At 40.1% G+C, this 23,153-nt stretch overlaps 1 protein-coding gene across 1 annotated transcript in view; it reads right to left on the bottom strand.

Annotated features, from left to right (window-relative positions):
* The window catches only part of LOC136879744 (tubulin alpha chain-like), a 56,210-nt gene that overhangs the window by 26,552 nt on the left and 6,505 nt on the right, over positions 1 to 23,153 (bottom strand). The gene's annotated exons all lie outside the window — the stretch shown is intronic.

Genomic DNA, 23,153 nt, shown 5'->3' with positions numbered 1-23,153 from the left:
AATCTGCCTAAAATTACAGGTGATCAATGGATCCACAGTTCTACAATAACTTCTTCTTCTTCTTCTTCCTCTTTCTCAGCCTTTATCACAGTTATCAGGTGTTAGCACTAATGTGCAATAAGCCTAGTGTTACGGCCGTTATGCCCTTCCTGACACTAGTCCTAAGAGGAAGAATGTATTCACTATTGCTTGTTTATGTGGGGTTTAGTAGAGTGATTTATTGTGTTTAAGTGAACATGTGTATTAAAAAGATCACAAACACCCAGCCCCTGAGCTAGAGGAGTTATACAAACATGGCTGAAATCCCTTGCCTGGTCCCATGAACCAAAGACCACTACACTGACCAGCCAAGGGGCCAGATGATCCTGAATACTACAACAAATGTATAAATACCCTATAGTAGTTAAGAGCAAAAGAACTGAAATTCAAATAACAAAAAGAGAAACTGTATAAAGGGTTCTGGTATCCTGATGGATCCCTTCAGTAGAGTGAAGACAACAATATGGGTGACATCTTAGCTGATTTTGAGTCTGCAAGGATTTTGAAATTATATTAAGATAATAGGGGATACATGGTTTGTATCTATTTTTTCTCTTTGTTGACTTCTACTGTTTCTACTACATTAGAAAAGCTCAGTGAATATTAATATAAAAAAATGGTACAATATTTGAAATCCTGTATGTGGTTGCAAGAGAGTGATAAAAATGATATATTTTTGTTCCTTTTATTCAGGCCCTGGTTATTTCTTCTATTATCAACAGTATCAACATGATACTGTGTGTTGTATCTTCCTTATACCGAATAGTCTCTGCCTTCGTTAACCGATACTGTAACTAGTGGCTGAGAGAGGAACTCTCATCTGATTTTTTCTTATGAGTTAATTCATTGTTATAGGATTCTATTGAATATGTTGGGCTGTGGGTGGTGGTGAATATTGTTTTAAGAGGCAGTACAACTGGGTAACCATCCCCTGTTAAGAATAATCTGAGAGAAAAAAGTGAAGGGGTCCGACACTGAAAAATGAAGTTATCAGCCAAAGAAACACAAGAGCCACAAAGGGCGTGAAAATGAAAGACTCCCTAGGCCTCGTAACCTAATACCATTAGGATCAGAAAAGAACAAGAGTTGACCAAAGGAGGTCAGATAGGATAGATGAAAGTAAGGAGCCTGGCACAAGTAAGTGGAAGCAATGCCAGGACTCAGTTAAGAGCCCCATGGTTGCCAACCCATGCTCCCAAGGTGAGCCCCTGGGCCCCTTTTAGTTGCCTCTTATGACAGGCAGGCGATACCATGGGTGTTATTCTACTGCCCCCAACTGCAGGGGAATTGGGTTGTGGGGATTTCTATAGTCATAATCCATGTCCATGGACTAGTGGTGGTGTCGGCCTCCAGTTCGCAAGATCGTGGTTTCAGACCTAGTAGAGATAGATGTTTGAAGGGCATAAATAAGTTTGTTTGGCACTCATGTTTTTCAATATCGTCATATAAAAATCTCTGATGACATATCAACATTGTGCATGGAACAGTTCATAGCACGTAAAAATGCAAAATTGTGATTTTAATGAGAACAGTTTAAGAAGGCAAAGACCCACATTCTTACAACACCTCATAGACCACAAAAAATCACAATACATTGATTTTCCTGTACAATGTATACCATAGCAAACTCAGATGTGAATGTACAAATACACTGCCTTGAATTCCATTGATAGTGGGTTGTGAGATATTCCCATTTAAAAGTTGTTAAGTTTGACAACAAAAACTCGTAGCACATTGCTGCTGACAGTATGGGTTTGCTCATAGAGTGTGTAGTTGTGTAAGAAAATTATTTTTAAGTTAGAGCCCTTCCAACATATTGTGTAAGGAATATTGTGTTCATTATTTTACCTCACTTCTTTTATGAGTGAGCTCTTTCGATACTAAGAATTTATGTACATGAATGATGAGATTATTTCTGCTACTCTTACGGAGTAAATTCTGCAGTTATCTGTCTATAGATGACATGTATTTTAAATATCAGAAAATTCCTCATGGTCTAATTTATTATGATTAGTTTTATAGCCATAAAACTGCAATATCATCATCGTGTTTCCTTAGACCTGATTATTAACATTGGACAGAATCTCTCATTATTATCGATATTTCTCATTTCAATCTTGAAGTGTCAAAAATGGTTTCAGATAAACAGCATACATACGCTTCAGTTTGGTGATGCAGAAATTGAACAACTACATTGTACAGTTTGTAAGCATAATCACCCATTATGATATAAAGACAAGATAACAAACAAAGCTCAAACTCTTAACTATAAATGAGCAGCTAAAAGATGAGAAAGAATATCATCCATGTGATCATGTAATTGCTGGTGAGGGAGAAGTGGATTTTACTGAATCTGCGGATCATCTAAACCATTGTCTTCCACTGATGAAGATGATCAGTAACAATGCATGCCTCTCTGTGATGGTAATGTAGGAAATATGTCACAACAATATTCAGATGTAATTGAACTTTTGAACATATTGAATTTGGTCAATCTTAATTATTACAACTACATTATTTACAAAACAATACCAAATATCTCTTTTGTTTAACTCAGAAGGGAAAGGTGCAAACTGTCAGTGAACACAGCATGCCAGTAATTGGCTGCTCAGTTAGCCTGTCTGGTACACCAGCCCTAGCAAGCCCAGCCTGCAGAGGAAACCAACCTCTGCTAGCCAAGCTGCCTTGACGTGGCCATCGTGACGTAACAAGCCCAGCCTCGTTCTGTAGTGCTGTTGCATGATGCAAGCCTAGCTTAGCTGGCAGACACACATATGAGCCCAGCTGAACCTGAGACCGCTTACTGCTAATCTCTAGTTGACATACGCTTTAAAAGGAAGACTGCTCAATATTAGAGAAGTGGTAAGCGAGGCCCGCTTTCCTTTTTGTCAGTGAAACAAAAGTTCTATTGTGTCAAAAGCAAACAAAGATTTATATTTGTGGGCAAAGCATATAAAGAGCAGTGGGATGCGCCATGACAAAATTGAGGGCAACAGCACGTACTATCAGAAAAAAAAAAAAAAAAAAAAAAAAAAAAAAAATCGAAATCGATTTTGCCCATCAAAATAATGAAATAATTCACAATGTGACCATCCAGCAGTGGGCTATGCAAGTTATTCATGAAGAACAATGTGCGGGGCTTAAAGCATGCCACACGTGGGTGCATGACTATGAGGTACTGTGTCATGGAAAATAACATCTGTAACATTGAAAAAGCAAAACCAACAAAGGAGTAGAAGGTTTAGCTCAAATGTTTTGAGTAATGTATTACAAAAGAAGGTTCTAAGGAAGCAAGGGTGACCTTATGTTGGGTTTCCTGCTCCACGCAGTTGTAGTTTGGAAGAAGTAAACAGACCTAAGAATGCAAAGAATGGACAATACTAGTCAAAGAACTGTAAGAAACTAGTAGGTAGAAAATGTAATAAGGTTTCTCAAGAAAACAAGACAATTATATTCCATAAATTATGATCTGATATGACATGAAAAAAAGGAAGGTTTGCATTATGAATATAAGATGTATCACATCCAAGAGAAACCGCATGGAGAGTAAATCAAGACAAAATCCTTTTACATCACTTAACTCTTGATAATGGATATTATCCAGTCTGCAAAATGATGTTCCTGTACATTATCGTAAATTTTCTGTCCTTGCTTGAGTGAGCAAGGGTTAGCATGGACTGCAATGACTTTGTGGAAACTCAGGAACAGTGCCTTGTCCAAAGTAGAAACAAAAGGTCAGGTATTGAGTCGTTTTGTTGACGTTTTACAAAATTACCATCACATTATGTCAGTATAGACTTCTCCAAGTTGTATTTAAAACAGTAGCATAGCCAGGATCGGCCGATGGGGGGAGGGGCGGTCTAGTTACAAAGTGTTAGTAGAATACAATGAAGGTGCATGAATGACTTGTCATTATAAGGACATTGATACAAGTAAATTACAGATCTGTTGATTCTACAGTTATGTCTCTGAATGTTTATTTATCTCATTATTTTTTGTCAGAACGACCTGCATAAACAGAAACGTATCAGGAAGAAGAAGATTTATTGTCAGTTTCTGTATATTTTCTTTTTGTAAAAATTCCATTGGGGGGTTTCTAACTCCCAGTAACCCTCTCACTATTTGGATATATTGCTAAAAATGTGAATTTCAAGGAGGATTACCATCAACAGAATATATTTGTGATAGTATTTAATCAAAAGAACCTCTCTCTTCACAAGATGACCAAAAAAAATACATTTGTAATGAATATCCACAATATTGAGCCAAGAATTTGAGTAAAAATGATTAGAAAGGACGTATTGCCAGAAAGGACAGAGCAAGACAGGTAAGAGATGGACAAGGGAATGGCCAAAGATAAGGAAGTTATAAATATACCAGATGATTCTCTTGTGCCTACTAATTTTGTTTTATGCAGCCCAACTAACCAGCAGTTTTATACAAGTCATGAAAACATTGGCCTTTCTGATATGCACAGCAAAGACAAATACTGTATATATCTTTGTATTTAACACCTAACCATGATAGGAAGACGTTATGCTGTAACATTACTAAACAATGGCAATGTTGTGTGCGCTCTCTAAATTATATGAAAACGAAACGTCTGCGAAACACGAAGTGGGCATTGTGACCACATTAAAACTATTACTTCTTCTTCTTCTTGTAGTACCTTTTCCATTACTGAAGGTTGGCTACATGGTCCGTTAATTGCTAGGCTAGCATCTAACCACATGTGCTATGGTGGAAAAGTGAGTATGTGCTTGTATTAAGAATAGATTAGAGTATATTACTTTGTCAGTTCACTATTTCATATGCACTTCATGTCTCTGTAACCTCATTTTAAGCATTAATTTTGTGTTTTACTACACCCATTCACTAGGCACGGCATAATAAACTTAGAAACATGGCAGACTGACATAGATAAATGATTGTGTTGAATCGTGGAACATCCCTCAAACCCTATTATTTTGTGTTGAATGGCAGAACATCCCTCAAACCCTAGAGCAAACACGGAAATGAAAATCATAACCTATGACTTACAGTGTTTTCACACGTCTGTTGGGCTGCATAAAACAAAATTAGTAGGTGCAAGAGAATCACCTGGGCCGATGACCTCGATGTTAGGCCCGTTTAAACAGCAAGCAAGCAAGAGAATCACCTGGTATAATATTTATTTTGCTATAACAGGATATTTTATACATACTGTATTTGGTATGCATGTTTTTTGTCTTATTTACATAATATATGACTTAAAGTGAAAACTAACTCAGATCATGTCCCTTATATATAGTACGGTACATAGGGTTTGATACCCTTCCAAAACAATTTCAATGATCAGTGCACATCCCTTCTCTAGAGAAATAAACTAAAACAAAGAGTGGATATTATGGGTTTGAAAATGTGACTGGATGATAGGAGGATGTTTTTGTTCTTCAATGCTCTACTATCAGCATTTATCATCCAAACTGCTTGGGGCTGCATTCTTTATGATTTGACATAGCACTGTTTATTTGTTTTCATTGTATTAAATGTGTTTTTTTTGCTAGGGGCTTTACGTCGCTCCGACACAGATAGGTCTTATGGCGACGATGGGATAGGAAAGGCCTAGGAGTTGGAAGGAAGCGGCCGTGGCCTTAATTAAGGTACAGCCCCAGCATTTGCCTGGTGTGAAAATGGGAAACCACGGAAAACCATCTTCAGGGCTGCCGATAGTGGGATTCGAACCTACTATCTCCCGGATGCAAGCTCACAGCCGCGCGCCTCAACACGCACGGCCAACTCGCCCGGTATTAAATGTTTTAGAACATTTATTTTGAAAATAAAGAAAATCATTAATGCGTAGTTGATCGTATCTTGGATCTGATGCATTATTTTGGCTTGAACACAAATTAACACATCATTCTTTGTTATCTTTGCTTATAATGTACAGTACAAGGTAGATGATAGACACTTTCATTTCTCTTCAATATGTTCTTATGAATTTGTATGCATTGTTATTGTTTCAGGAAGGTTATCTAGAGAAGGGAATATACATTGCATGTTCTCCCAACCCTCCAGTCAGGCAACTATCTGACATGACATAAATTTGTAATCACATGATTTGAATGGGACTATGGAATGGGTACTGTATATGGGAAATTGGGAGTGAGATTTGTAGATCTTAATGGGTGGGTAGGAGATAAGGATCTACGCTCATATGACCTTTACTTGAACTGCAATGGTACATACAAGTTAGAAGATTTGTTTGGAAGAGTTATAGGGAGGTACATTCAGGGAAACGGGGTGGACCAGGGAGCGGTGATGACAGAATAGGAAGGATGAAGTAGAGTAAGGATAACATAAATTGTTAGTGTTAAACTGTAGAAATATTGTAAAGAAAGGAATAGAATGAAGTAATTTGATAGCTATATATGGTATTTACCAGATATTGTAATAGGAATTGAATCATGGCTGAGAAGTGATATTATGGATGCAAAAATTTTCTCACGGAACTGGAGTGTTTACCGCAGAGACAAGTTAGGAATGATTGGAGGGGTGAAAGAAGAATTTGGAAGCTATGAAAAGGTTAAGGATGAGGAACATGAAATTGTAGGAGTAAGACTCATCTCTAAAGACTGTAGGCAACTGGATGTTTTTGGGATGTACAGACCTGGCAAGGCTGGCACTGATGCTGATTCAGAATTATTTGGTAAGATAATCAGCTATGTTGGGAACGATACAGAGAGGAATGTTATTGTAGCCGGTGATCTGAACTTGCCAACTGTTAACTGGGAAGGGAATGTGAATGACAGAAAGCATGACCAACAAATGGTGAATAAGTTATTATGGGAAGGACAGCTGAATCAGAAAGTGATGGAACAAACTAGAGGAGTGCTGATAAAACCAGATGAGTTCTATAGGGAAACTGAGGTGATAGATGTTGTAAGTGATCATGAAGCTGTCTTTGTCAGACTTAAAAATAAATGTGTTAGAGAGGAATGTTTTAAAAGGAGGACTATTAGGCAATACCATATGGCTGATACGAGGGGAATACGGAAATTTGTAAAAAGCAATTATGCTCAATGGAAAATGGTAAATAAAAATGTAAACAGTCTATGAGATGGTTTTAAAGCAATTGTTGATGAGTGTAAAAACAGATATGTACCTTTAAAAGTGGTAACTAAATTAAATGGCGTATGGCTTTTAGTGCCGGGAGTGTCCGAGGACATGTTCGGCTCGCCAGGTGCAGGTCTTTCGATTTGTCTCCCTTAGGCGACCTGCGCACCAAGATGAGAATGAAATGATGATGAAGACGACACATACACCCAGTCCCCGTGCCAGAGAAATTAACCAATGATAGTTAAAATTCCCTACCCTGCTGGGAATTAAACCCGGGACCCTGTGATCAAAGGCCAGCAAGCTAACCATTTAGCCATGGAGCCAGACTTTAAAAGTGGTAAGGAATAGTAAGGACCCATTATATTATAACAGGGAAATAAAGTGATTGAGAACGAAGTGCAGATTAGAAAGAAAAAGAGTTTGGATTGGTTGCAAGAGTAAGGAGAGACTGAAGGAGCTCACTAAGGATAACACAATAACAAACATAATTGGAAGCCACATGAATTTTAGGGAGCAATGGAAGGACATGTATAAATACTTTAAGGCAGAAACAGTTTCCTGGAAGGACGTTCCTGGGATCATTAATGATCAAGGGGAGTGTATACACAAGGACTTACAGGAGGTACAGGTATTAATTCAGCAATATGTAAAGGTAGTTGGATATAAAGATAATGTCCTGATAGAGGAGGTGACTAATAATGGCAAAATACTGAAATTTATCTATGATAATAAAGACCTTTATAAATTGATACAAAAGTTGAAAGCTAGAAAGGCAGCTGGGGTTGATAAGATTTCTGGGGATATATTAAAGGCTATGAGTTGGGATATAGTGCCATATCTGAAATATTTATTTGATTACTGTTTGCGTGAAGAAGTAATACCGGTACCACAGGAAAGGGTGATAAACATAAAGCAGAAAATTACAGGCCAGTCAGCTTGACATGTGTAGTTTATAAGCTCTGGGGAAGCATTCTCTCTGATTATATTAGACACGTTTGCAAATTACTAACTGGTTTGATAGACAACAGTTCAGGTTTAGGAAAGATTATTCCACTGAAACTTAACTTGTAGGATTACAGCAAGATATAGCAGATATTTTAGATTCAGAAGGTCAAATGGAGTGTATCACTATTGACCGATCCAAGGCTTTTGATAGGGTAGATCATGGGAGATTACTGACAAAAATGAGGGCAATTGGACTAGACAAAAGGGTGGTTGAATGGATAGCTATATATCTAGAAAAAACTCAGAGAATTATAGTAGGTGAAGTGTTATCTGATCCTGTAATGATTAAGAAGGGGGTCCCAGAGGGTCCTACTATATCTATATAAAATAACATGTTGTAACTGACCGACTGACTGACTGACTGATTCATCATCGCTCAGCCAAAACTACTGGACGTAAAGAAATTAAATTTTGAGGATACATTTATATTAGGGTGTAGGTGCTCACTAAGGAAGGGTTTTCAGGTATTCCATCGCTAAGGGGGTGAAAATGGGGGTGAAATTTTTAAATGAGGATATCCATATCTCAAAAACATAAAAGGGGTGAAAATGGGGGAAAATTGCTTGAATACTCATATCTCAAAAACAAACTGAAGGTGGAATTTGAAAAAATAAATCTAGTCCTACTATATATCTCAGACACTTAACATATTACAGAATTGAAAACTGGTACTTGGAATCTCCTGTAAAAGTAAAGAAACATAGATAATTTGTTTTCAGAAAATCCACTTAAGGGAAACTGAAAAGGGGGTGAATTTTTAAAATGGGCATATCTACAGAACTTCTCAAAAACTTAACATGTGAAAACTGGTATTTTTAATCTTTTCAAAATAAACATGTATTTTTTGTTTTTGGAAGAAACCACATGGAGGGAGGGGGGTAAAAAGGACTGAAAAGGGGGTGAATTTTTTTATTTGGATAGTGATATCCCTCCCAAAAACTGAAGATGTTACAGACGTGAAAATCGGTAAGTATTTGGAGTCTTCTTTAAAAGTAAAGAAATACGTATTTCTTTTTCTCGGAAAATCCACTTAAAGGGGGCGAAGGAATTGAAAAATGAGTTGAATTCTTTGTATGAAGATGCTTATTTCTCAAAAACTAAAGATGTTGCAGAAGTGAAAATTGGTATTTGGAACCTCCTTTAAAAGAAACACGGTTTCTATTGTTTTCGGAAAATCCACTTAAGGGGGTGAAAGAATTGAAAAATTAATTGAATTATTTGTATGAGGGTACTTATATCTAAAACAAATCTAACATATTACTGACGTTAAAACAGGTAAGTGGAATATCTTTTAAAAATAAAGAATCACGCATTTTGGGGGGAAAATCAACTTGGGAGGGAGGAGGAGTTGAATTCATTTTATGAGGATAAATATATCTCAAAACTGAAGATGTTACAGTCGTGATAAACGGTATTTGGAAGATCCTTTATAAATAAACACGTATTTTTATTATTTTCGGAAAATTCACTTAAGGGGGAATGAGAAAGGAAGTGAAAAACGTTGAATTTTTTTATGGAGAAACTTATATCTCAAAAACTGAAGGTTACAGACGTGAAAATTGGTATTTTGATTCTCCTTTAAAAATAAAGAAACGCGTATTTGTGGGGCGGGGGGTGAAGTTAACGGGCGGGGTGGGATGAAAAATGAATGGTATTCTTTTTATGAGGATACTTACCTATCTCTCCAAAACTAAAGATGTTACAGACGTGAAAATTGGTATTTGGAATCCCCTTTAAAAATAAATAAAACAAAATATAAATTAACGGGCGAGGGTGGGGGCGGCTGAAAAAGGAGTTGAATTCTTTTTTTGAGGATACTTACGTCTCAAAAACTGAAGATGTTACAGACATGAACATTTTTATGTGGAATCGTCTTTAAAAGTAAAGAAATACGGTACCTATACTTTAGCACAAATCACTGCAAGACGACGTGTGCCCAAGTCAGTCTCATCGAGCCATTACTCCTGATGTTAAGGGGTGGATTGATGGCCTTATCTGGGAAAACCGATGAATCATGGAGGAAGAAATTTATGTTCAGATCAGCATTAGCCCCATTATCAAAGATCACTTTCATTTCCGCAAATTTTGTGCACATTGGGTTCTGCATCAACTGACGGAAGTATGAAAAGACTGACAGAATGGCGTCATGTCCGAGCCATCTGCAGTGGCACCAAAGGGAGAGTATGCGTTTCTGTCCCGTATCGTCGCAGGGAATGAAACGTGGTGCCACCACCATTTCGAGCTCAAGAGCAATTGGCAAAGCCAAGAATGGAAACATTGTAATTCTCCCCTGCCAATGAAATCCAAAGCTGTTCACACAAGTTCCGGTAAATTCATGATGACCTTCTTCTTTGACTGCAGGGGCCCTCTGCTTGTCGACTTCCTCGAGCGTAGAACCACAATCAATGTGCAGCACTATGAAGACATTTTGCAGAAACTGCGACGCAACGTAAACTCAAAATGCCCTGGAATGCTGTCAGAAGGAGTCATCCTGTTGCATGACATTGCTTTCCCACATACTTCCAATCTGGCAAAAGGTAGGCTACGCTTCAGCGATTTGGTTGGGAAACACTTCAACATCTTCCGTACAGTCCAGGTATTAATAATAAATATTTAATTGCGCACAATGTGCATGAATATACTATTACACTGACTCACAAAAGTTTCTCAGAAATTCTGTTCTCAATTTGCACTTTAGTACATGGTATCTCTCGCAGAGTTCGCCACATCTTTTGCACTTACAGTCATGGTAGGGGTCATGGAATTCCTTGGATTCACACAGTTTATGGTGAAATCCATGCACGGCGAGCCTTGTTACTATATGTCTTAATTCATAACATCCTTGCATCCACTCTAAGTTAATCATTGCGTCACTGAAGTAAAAATCGTCCGATATGTTGTTCCTCTTCTGATGAAGTTCCTGCAGTAGTGCCTTATACGCCGTGGTGGTGGGGAGCAGGAACTTCAGACGCAGCTCTTCTACGTAGAACAGTTCTCTTGTCAGCACGTAAGTGAGGCGCGAAGGGGTGTACTTGGATAGACAAAGTGATCTCTTAAGAAATGCTGATTTTACATTCTCTAAACTTTGCAATTGTGCCTTGGTAAGATACACCCATATGTTTTCTATCCCGTAGGACGCAACTGGACTAACTTTGAGATGAAATAACTCTATGGCCGTCGTCAACGACAAGCTGCTGAGAAGTTTGATGTCACCCATTGCTTTAATGGCCGCGTTTAGTCTTTCTTTGACATGAAGGGAAAATTGTTTTCCAGCTGATTGGAATGTTATTCCCAAGTATCGGAAACTTGATACTGATTTTAACTGCCAGTCCCCATAGTAGAATGTTCCCTTCTTGCCTCCCCTCCTAAAAGTCATCGAGACGGTCTTATCCTCATTCAGTGTCATTCTGCCCATTTACTCACTTTGTTAAACGTATTAAAAGTATTTTGTAGGTCAGACTCTGAGATGGACGTTAAGACCATGTCATCTGCATACATGAGTAATTTGACATTACTAGACGTTATCGATTTTGTAATGTCTGCCGTTGCAATAATGAAGAGCTGAGGACTCAGCGGGTCACCTTGGAGTACCCCAATAGTTTGTAAAATAGGACCTGATCTGGTAATGCCATCACTGATTTCTATCCAATTGCTGGTGAGCAGATCTTTGATTAGTGGAAGAAGATAGAAACTATGGTCGGTGATCTTATGTAATTTCTCTAAAAGAACAGTTCTGCCAATCGTGTCAAAAGCCTTTGAATGATCAATGAAGGCATGAAGTTTTCCTCTAGGTTGATCCAAGGCTTCCTCTATGTCCTGTTGAAGGCATTGAACTGCCTGAAGTGTTGACCTACCACTCCTAAAACCAAATTGGGAATCTGGAAGTTTGTCCGCAGTGAACTCTGTAATGCGTTTATGAACTAAAGCAGTCAGGGTTTTTAAGAGAATACACTCCAGTGCAATACCTCTGTAGGAATTGGGATCTGCTGTATCACCTTTCCCTTTATATAACCTTAATTGTGGATCGTTTCCAACTTTCTGGTACTCTACCTTGACGCAAACATTCGTTTAGCATTAGTGATATAGAGTTCTGTAACACTGGGAAAGTAGCTTTCAAATGTTCGTTGAATAAGTGATCAGGGCCACATGCTTTCTTGTCTTTCAGGCTATGGATGGTATCTGATATTTCATCAAGTGTGAATTCCTCGTAATGGACGCTGGCCTCCGTGTGGGTTAAACGAAGGTTAACCGGCCGCGTATCTCTCTCCTGTAGGATTGCAGTTAGATGCGTCTCCCACACACTCATTGGTATATTCCTTGGGAACGATGGTTGCCTTGGGCGAAGGGCTTTACATGGATTCTGTTTCGCTTCCTGAATTAGGAGTCTCTCCTCCTTCTCTCTGAACTGTTTTTTTGCTTCTGCGACCATGACTTTATAATCTCTTCTTAACCTAGCGTAAACTGCTAACCGTTCCTTTATCCGTTGCACTTTTGCATCGTGTAAGGCTTGTAAAGCAATTTTCCTTGTATTGAAACACTCCATAGTGAACCAAGGCTTCGCTTTTCTTTGACGGATGTCGTTGGAGATGACAGCCTTTTAAATGATCTCTTCTAGTTTTGTTGCTGCCTCTGACAGAGTGCCACTTTGTAGTTTTTCAATAACTATCCTATTGTCCGAGTCACCAATTAAGGACAAATCAATCCGCCTGCTCACTTTGGTTCGTAGTACTTCTGGGCATGAGTAAAAGTTAACTAGTTTCAATCTCGTCCCAACTGGTAATTTTTTTTTTCTGTTTCTGCTCTAACTACTTGAGTCCGATGCCTTAGTGTCTCCGAGAGCATAGCTCTCAGCACTACCGCGACAATCCGCAGTCAGCATGGGCACACAGACAAAACTCACCAATTTAACAGTCCAGGTATTTCATCTTGTGATTTTCACATTTTTGGCGATCTGAAGAAAGACATTCGTAGCCGTAGTTTCATTCGGACGAGGAAGTGCAAGAGTAAGTGCGGGTGTGGATCCATCAGCGACCTACCTCTTTCTACAAAACTGGATATGATTGTCTCGTCTCCAAGTGGGATAAATTTATTAACACTTTTGGTAATTACTTTTAAATAAAAGCATTCCATGGTCACGTTGTAGCGGGTGTTTGGTTTTCATTTGACTGCCCCTTATATATCAGACTAAAGAAATACTGTATACTATAGTTCCGTTTTTATGAGTTTCGACTTGACAGTTAGCCGGAAGTCAGCCGGTGGTGCCAAATGGCTATGAATACAAACAGCTGATTTACGATACACAACACGAGCAGAAATGTAAATACTGGAATATAAGTCCATAATCAGTTATTCTTTGTAGCAACATACATGATTCACATAAGATCAATAATACACAACACATTTAGGATAAGGCTACAAGGAAAAAATATGTCAATGCTCGAACAGATAAAACGTGAGAACATTAAATTAAATTTCTACTCACCATGTAGATCTCGCGTTGCTGTTAGATTCAGTTTCCCGTAACGAAGAAAATAATCCTACAAAGCGAATATACCACTCATTTCTGAGTCACTATCGGCATTGTAATCGTCTGTTGAGGTTTCACTCTCGTTTGACCCTAAAGAGATAAGTCTTCAACATAATCGTCTGTGAGACTTTCTTTCTCCCAAGCTTAAATCATCTCGGATTTCGTGTGTCTCACAACGTTGCTCCAGTCCTCCGCACTTATACGACCTACGGCTTCGAAACTTCCGAAACTGTGAAGAGTCGGTTATTCTCAGCTACATAATCCTTAACTTGGGCCCAAATCAGTTCTATGGCGTTAAAATGGCTATGGTATAGTGGAAGGTGAACTACTTTATGCCCGTTCCTTCTGGCTATCCACCACATAAACTGGGCACTGGGGCTTGTTTTGTTTCAAGAGATGCATAAGATCCCCCTTCCCCATGTCATCGACAACCGAAATATTGTGCTTCGTCTAACACTTAATAAACTCATTCTTTCTAGCCGCCATTGTTGGTGCTTTGTCAATAACGATTCCCTAACATTACAAACAATTTCCCGGGCCTGACTCCTTAGTGGAGTACCGCGCCCGAAGGGCTTTCTTCTCTTGGGAGTTTCATTCTTAGACGTAGGCGTCGACATGACAGAATATCAAATCAAATTCACACACGGGCCTAAAATTAATCTACTATATAACTACCGAATGAAATATTAAACTAAGCTACTATATAAAATAGATCACCTGTTATACACTATTCACTACAATATAACGCGCTATACTATTAAAAATACTAAACAATACATTTATAAACTCTACCTACACTACGAAATATAAACGAACAACAACCTAGCACAAAGACACACAAAGACCGCGAAAAACTGAGCACAATACAACACACAGCTGATAGCACGTGGTTACAGTAAACAACAGATCGACAACACTGCTAACCGGAACTGGAGTCTAACGCGCTCTATCGGAGCGATCGGCTGTCTATGATTGCCTGCACGGCCGACTTGATGCGTCGCTCTAGCTAGCTCCTTACCGGCCTTGACAATCGGGTGCACGCACTGTAATCGGAGTAGTTACACAACTCGACACGTGGCGCTGGCGGCCGACCTATTTGCGGTGGAAATGCATACTTCTTTATGGAAAATACATTGACTTTGATTGCCGATTTATCGTAATTTAGAGTTATGGAGAATATTACATAGGTTAATACTGTTAAAATGATTAATCCTAAAGGTTGCTTTCGTTGATATTTGCCAAAATGATGTCGTGAAATGAAACTGCGGGGAGATGACTTAGTCCAGCTGACGTTCTGATATTGACTCTGATTGCCGATATAGCTTAATTTAGGGAATAATATAGTATGTTACATTGACTAATATTGTTAAAATGATTAATCCTAAAGGCTACTTTTATTGATATGTGCCAAAATAACGTCGTGAAATGAAAGTGCGGAGGGTGGAGTAGTCCAACTGACGTTCCTTAATTGTGAGGAATAATAGTAATCGTTTTTATTATCATGGCATTTAGATACATAGCAGAACTTACCACAATACTTTTGTCTTCTGATGTTAATATTGAGATTAAGAGTCACTGTTCAATTAGAGTTCTAAAATTCTTCAAGCGCTGCTCTCAGGAAGGGGGCTGGACCAAACATAAAATTCTTACTTTTTCCATATTCCTTGTATGCAAAACATAAATATTTTGACTCAAACATGTTTAAATTTTAATTTCAATATATATACACTGACTGACAGAGCAAATGCAACACCAAGGACGAGTGGTTCGAAAGGGATGAAAGTTGGGGAAAAAACAGAGTCGGCACGGAAGAATAATTGATGTTTATTTCAAACCGATATGCAGGTTACACAATGCGCACGGCATCGACTCAGTAGGATGTAGGACCACCGCGAGCGGCGATGCACGCAGAAACACGTCGAGGTACAGAGTCAATAAGAGTGCGGATGGTGTCCTGAGGGATGGTTCTCCATTCTCTGTCAACCATTTGCCACAGTTGGTCGTCCGTACGAGGCTGGGGCAGAGTTTGCAAACGGCGTCCAATGAGATCCCACACGTGTTCGATTGGTGAGAGATCCGGAGAGTACGCTGGCCACGGAAGCATCTGTACACCTCGTAGAGCCTGTTGGGAGATGCGAGCAGTGTGTGGGCGGGCGGGCATTATCCTGCTGAAACAGTGCATTGGGCAGCCCCTGAAGGTACCGGAGTGCCATCGGCCGCAGCACATGCTGCACGTAGCGGTGGGCATTTAACGTGCCTTGAATACGCACTAGAGGTGACGTGGAATCATACGCAATAGCGCCTCAAACCATGATGCCGCGTTGTCTAGCGGTAGGGCGCTCCACAGTTACTGCCGGATTTGACCTTTCTCCACGCCGACGCCACACTCGTCTGCGGTGACTATCACTGACAGAACAGAAGCGTGACTCATCGGAGAACACGACGTTCCGCCATTCCCTCATCCAAGTCGCTCTAGCCCGGCACCATGCCAGGCGTGCACGTCTATGCTGTGGAGTCAATGGTAGTCTTCTGAGCGGACGCCGGGAGTGCAGGCCTCCTTCAACCAATCGACGGGAAATTGTTCTGGTCGATATTGGAACAGCCAGGGTGTCTTGCACATGCTGAAGAATGGCGGTTGACGTGGCGTGCGGGGCTGCCACCGCTTGGCGGCGGATGCGCCGATCCTCGCGTGCTAACGTCACTCGGGCTGCGCCTGGACCCCTCGCACGTGCCACATGTCCCTGCGCCAACCATCTTCGCCACAGGCGCTGCACCGTGGACACATCCCTATGGGTATCGGCTGCGATTTGGCGAAACGACCAACCTGCCCTTCTCAGCCCGATCACCATACCCCTCGTAAAGTCGTCTGTCTGCTGGAAATGCCTCCGTTGACGGCGGCCTGGCATTCTTAGCTGTACACGTGTCCTGTGGCACACGACAACACGTTCTACAATGACTGTCGGCTGAGAAATCACGGTACGAAGTGGGCCATTCGCCAACGCCGTGTCCCATTTATCGTTCGCTACGTGCGCAGCACAGCGGCGCATTTCACATCATGAGCATACCTCAGTGACGTCAGTCTACCCTGCAATTGGCATAAAGTTCTGACCACTCCTTCTTGGTGTTGCATTTGCTCTGTCAGTCAGTGTAATTTCAGATTACATTCCATTCATATCTTTCACTAGAATATTAAATACCGGGCAAGTTGGCCGTGCTAAATTCAGACAATAATTTTTACTTGAAATGCAGTAGGGTGGAACAAGTTGGCCACGGGGCATGCAGCTGTAAGCTTGCATCCGGGAGATAGTGGGTTCGAATCCCACTGACGGCAGCCCTGGAGATGGTTTCCGTGGTTTCCCATTTTCACATCAAGCTGCACCTTAATTAAAGCCATGGCCGGTTCCTTCCCACTGCTAGCCCTTTCCTATTCCACCGGCGTCATAAGACCTATGTGTGTCGGTACGACATAAAACAAATAGCGAAAAAAGACGAAGAAATTTAAATAAAAATTTAGTGAGAGAAAAGTATTTTGAGTAAATAAATTGCAATCTGTCCTCTGCTCGATGATGATGCTTTTTGTCTGAAGGGACCTAACCTCTAGGCCTTTGGCCCCATTGCTCAGGAAACAACACATCATACGTTGGCCTTACCGTCATAGCAGTAGTGATTCTTACTTGTCAATGTTTAAATATTAAAGTTTAGATTATCTTGGATAAAAATGTGTTTTGTTGCTGTCATATGGTAAATACGACACCGCCTGAAGGATTATTCTATGAAAGAAAATTCATGGGTAAAAATACCTGATTAGCGTGATTAGCTGCCATTTCCGGAGGCCCGGATTCGATTCCTGGCCCTGCCACGAAATTTCAAATGTGGTACGAAGTCTGGTACGGGGTTCACTCAGCCTTGGGAGGTCAACTGTGTAGAGGGGGGTATCGATTCCCACCTCAGACATCCTTGAAGTGGTTTTCCATAGTTTCCCACTTATCCTCCAAGCAAATGCCGGGATGGTAACTAACTTAAGGCCACGGCTGCTTCCTTCCTTCTTCCTTGTCTATGCCTTCCAATCTTCCCATCCCCAACATAAGACCCCTGTTCAGCATAGAAGTTGCGGCCGCCGGGGCGAGGTACTGGTCATCCTTCCCAGTTGTATCCCCGTCCCACAGTCTTATGCTCCAGGACACTACCCTTGAGGTGGTAGAGGTGGGATCCCTCACTGAGTCCGAGAGAAAAGCCAACCCTGGAGGAGTAAACAAAGTAAGAAAGAAAGAAAGAAAGAAAGAAAAAGAACGAAGGTAAATAACCGAAATAGAAACGGAAAACTATGAGAGTGCTATCTGCTTTTAGCCACTCCGTAGTTTCCTCCTGGTCTACAGAGAATTCGTGAAATGATAGTGTCCCTTTGCTCTTTTTTTTCCTGCTCAGAATAAAAAGGCACACAGCAATATATATTCGAATATTTCCTAACACAGTTAAAGAAAAGCAAATCACCACACCATTAAAAAACGAATTAGCGCATATATTAAAATCCCTGTTCAGGACGAAGTAAGAGCGAGAAATCACTTTGTTCTTGTTTCCATAAAATTTCTGCTCGAAGTACGAAAAGGTGCACAAGAATGTCACAAATTCCAAGATTTGTAAACACAATTTAAAAAATGTAATCACCACACTACACAATAAAAATTAACTCACTAGTGCATAACTATCAGATCTCAATATCAAGCCAACAAGCACGTCATTGCGAACACATTGCCAACATTTACGAGAGCAAAACCATATAAATATAACTGGAAATGCAGTAATTTGCGGTATTCAGCTTCCTGTCAGTGGGTAGTAGGCCAGCGCTCCAGCGGCATTACGGTGAAACTTTCCAATTACAGCTTTATGCTGGGCTTCACAAGCGATTGTCAAGGCCGGTATAAGGAGCGCAGCGAGGGATCCAGTCGGCCGTGTTGCCTGTTGATTAATTCACTTACCCTCCGCCAAAAGGCAGCGCTCAAACGTCAAGTCGAAACTCATAATAACTGAATTATACACAAGGATTTCATGACAATAAAGCAAGCATACAATAATTACACTACAATTCTACTTAGGTTTGAATTTGATGGTTAATTTTCCTCGATTGTAGTATACAGTTCTTGTGCAGAGAGGATGAAATTAGGTTGGAGACCTGAAACAATTCAGTTTGAGGATTGGTGGCTCAAATTATTGTACCAGTAATTGACCTGATTGTTCTTGGTCTTGAGGTTGCCTGGATATTCAAAGCACATCACAAAATAATTGTTTGCACCACAAACTAAGTGGTTATGAAAAGAAGTAATGCTGTGAATCGGGAAACAAATGCAGTTGGGTAGCCATTTCCATTTTCCTTACTTGTAGACAGTAAAAGAAAGCACAGATTATACGAGGTAATGTGAGCCAATGCTACTTACCTCGGAGGATTGAAAGCTCAGATAATGCAAATGGGTCGATTGTTATGGTGCAATGTAACTTTTAAGCCTATTTTGATCATTGTTTGTAACGTAGATTGTGCAATATAGTTAAGATATCTTGAGAGCTTTCTCCACAACAAATCTTTCCACCACGGTTGTAAGAAATAAAAAAAGAAAAAATGCCAAAACGATATCTATGCATAAGCAACAGTGCGAAGAGATAATTAAGCTAACCCTTTTTTTTAGAATTGAATTGACCAATATATGTTGTAAAGGAGGTCAAATAGTTAGCCATTCACAAATCTTAATTTACACGTAAGCAATCAAAACTTTACTGCACTGATGTTGTTGAAGCTTTGTACAAAAACTAAAGTATTTAATTATAAATTAGCCCTGGTTAATCGAGATTCCGCTATGCAAATTAATGCTAGAATGTGTAGGCCGCCCCTAGAGGACTTTGACTGAACTAAAAACCGTAGATAACCGATCTTTGCCGAGGAAGAAAGGTGGCAGAAAAAGCAAAGATATAGTGAGCTGTTTTTGTATATTTGTGTATAACGATAATTGTGGTGCAAAATAAAAGTGACCGGGCGAGTTGGCCGTGCGGTTAGGGGCACGCAGCTGTGAGCTTGCATCTGGGAGCTAGCGGGTTCGAACCTCACTGTCGCCAGCCCTGAAGATGGTTTTCCGTGGTTTCCCATTTTCACACCAGGCAAATGCTGGGGCTGTACCTTAATGAAGACCACGCCGCTTCCTTCCCATTCCTAGTTCTCTCCTATCCCACCGTCGCCATAAGACCTATCTGTGTCGGTGCGTCGTAAAGCAAATAGCAAATAATAATAATAATAATAATAATAATAATAATAATAATAATAATAATAATAATAATAATAATAATAATAAAGTGTAGCTAAGGTGGATTCAGTGTGTTGTGTACTTCACTACATAATTGGTGACCCCGACGTGATTCAGTGACGGAAGTGCGTAATAAACGTCGCGAAGTGCATAAGTGTACGTAGTGTGAGCGTGAAGAACAATGGATGAAAACAACACAACGGGTACGCCGACGGCAAATGAATCTCATTCAGGACACATAATGGGTGAGGCTAACAAGGTAAGCATCAAGATCCCTCCTTTCGGGATAGAAAAACCGGAAATTGGTTCTTTCAAGTGTAAACTTAGTTTTCTATCTCATGAATTACCCAAGAGGACACTAAATTCAACTACCTCGTGTCTCATTTCGAACCTAAATATCTTGAAAACATTTGGCACATTATTAAAAGTTCGGAACTGAATAAAGATTACGCAGCTAAAGAACGCCTTTTAAATATCTTCAAGGAAAGCGAAGATAAAGAAATAAAACTGTTGGTATTAGACTTTGAATTAGGCGATCTGAAACCTAGTCAACTTTTAAGAAAAATGCAGTCTTTAGCAGGCGTGAATGTTTCCGAAAAAGTGCTTCGTACTTTGTGACTTGAGAAATTGCCGGACTCTATCAAACGTGTTCTAATTGTATCCAACGAAAACTTGAAAAAAATCGCAATTATGGCCGACAAAATCATTGAAATGATTCCCTGCAGTAAACTTTACAGTGTAGAAAATAGTAGTACTGATGCGTCCGCAAATAACGACGCTATCTCGAAACTCTCTGCACAGATAGCTGCCCTAGAGCCACACATAGCTCCATTGCGCACTTTTAGGCCCCGCAGTCGAAGTTCGAACCGAAATCGAAGCAAAAAGAAGTGCCGTACGATCCAAACGGAAGGTACTGTTACTACCACTTCAGATTTGGTAATAACTGCTTCCCTGACAAATGCAAGCCTCCATGCTCGTGGAAAAGTTTGGAAAACTCCAAACAGTGGTAGAGTTGACAGCAAGCTTCACTACTGAAAATAATGATTGCTGTAAACCCCGTTTATTTGTACGTGACAAAAACACGGGTTTGCACTTCCTAGTGGATAGTGGAGCCGATGTTTCAATAATCCCTGTCACTTCCAGTAACAGAAGTTGTGACCCAGATTTTAAGTTATTTGCAGCTAATGGCGCAGAAATCCCAACTTATGGACTTAGAACACTGAATATTGATTTGGGACTTCGTCGACAATTCCAATGGCCTTTCATAGTAGATAAAATTGGCAAGGGCATATTAGGTGCTGATTTTCTGAAGAAGTTCAACTTACTAATTGACTTAAATAAAAAGCAGTTAATTGATGACGAGACTAAACTGTCTGTCATGGGTGAAGTAACAGCCGTCACAGCTGATAATGTCGTTAGCACAATGTCAAGAGCCCAATAATTTGCCGATCTGTTATCCAGTTACTCAGATTTAACGAAACCAAATTTACTACCTACTTGAATCAAACACAATATTCAACACTTCATCCCAACCAAAGGCCAACCAGTATATTGCAAGCCCAGTCAGCTGGATCCTCAGAAGCTATACATCGTTTAACAGGAATTCCAGTTTATGCAAAACAGTGGAATTATTAGACCATCAAAGTCGCAGTGGGCTAGTTCTCTCCACCTGGTCCTCAAATAGGATGGAACTTTTCGACCATGTGGTGATTACAGACGACTGAACGCACAAACTATCTCAGACCGATATCCGACTCCTCGGGTTGAAGGTTCTCAACATATTTTGAGGGGTAGGAAAATATTTAGCATGCTCGACCTCTTCAAGGCATAATTACAAATCCCTGTTGCAGAGGAAGACAAACCTAAAACCGTTATTATTACTCCGTTTGGGTTGTATGAATTTAATGTGATGTCATTTGGATTCCGTAATGCACCAAGCAGTTTCCAATGTTTCATTAATAAGGTATTTAGAGGCGTAAACTTTATATTTATCCATATCTTGAAGACTGCCTAATTGCTTCAGCACTAGTAGAGGAACATCGTGAGCATCTTAAGGTTGTGTTTGAGAAGCTACATGAATTTGGACCCCGATTTAATATTACCAAGTCTGTACTTGGTGTAAAGCAACTGGAATTTTTGGGACACTTAATCACCACGGAAGGCTCCAGACCCTTGCCGGATAAAGTGAAAGCGATTGTTGACTACAAACTACCACAGACAGTTCATGACCTTCGTGTATTCTTAGGTACCGTTAATTTCTACAGACGATACCTCAAAGATGCAGCAGAAACACAGTCTCTTTTGCATGCTAATCTGAAAGGTGCTAAGAAGAAAAATAAGCGACAAATTAACTGGACCCCAGAAGCTATCACAAAATTTGAAAAATGTAAGCAGGACTTGGCAAATGCAGCACTGCCTGCATTTCCAGACCCAACATACCAGCTGGCCCTGGCATTAGATGCAAGTGACTTTGCAGTCCTGTAATAGTATGAAGAAAAAGGATGGAAACGTATTGGATTCTTTTCGAAGAAGCTAAGCGATACACAGATACCGTACAGCACCTATGGCCATTAACTGTTCGGAATCTACCCCTCTGTCAAGCAGTTGAAACATTTTCTTGAAGGAAGAGACTTCATAATATATACGCGCCACAAACCACTCACTTTTGCATTTAATCAGAAAAATGAGAAGGCATCTCCACGGCAGCTGCGATATCTGCAGTACATCTTCCAGTTTACAACAAACATCCAACACATTAGTGGCAAGGACAATATCGGTGCGGATAACCTGTCACGGATTGACTGTCATCGATTACGACACAGTCGCTGACAGCCAACGTCATGAGAGTGAATTTAAAAAACTTCAAGAGGAAAGTCTGTCACCCGTGTTCAAGAGCTACCCGCTGCCTTCTGGAAAGTTATTGTGGTGTGATACCTCAACAAACAACATAAGGCCATACATTCCAAAAGAATTTCGCAAACAATTCTTTCTTCAGATCAACAACATGGCGCAACCAGGCTGATGACTTCCAAGTTTATCTGGCCTTGTATCAAGAATGGCGTCAGAAAATGGACGCAAGCCTGCATGGGATGTCAAAAAGACGAAATAACAAAACATACAAATACGCCAAGAACCTGATCAGAGGTTCAGCACTGTTCACATACACATTGTTGGCCCTCTTTCACCTTCTGATGGCT

The sequence above is a fragment of the Anabrus simplex genome, chromosome 1 (genome assembly GCF_040414725.1).
Source record: "Anabrus simplex isolate iqAnaSimp1 chromosome 1, ASM4041472v1, whole genome shotgun sequence".
NCBI lineage: Eukaryota > Metazoa > Arthropoda > Insecta > Orthoptera > Tettigoniidae > Anabrus > Anabrus simplex.
This window is presented reverse-complemented; position numbering and strand designations above follow the sequence as displayed.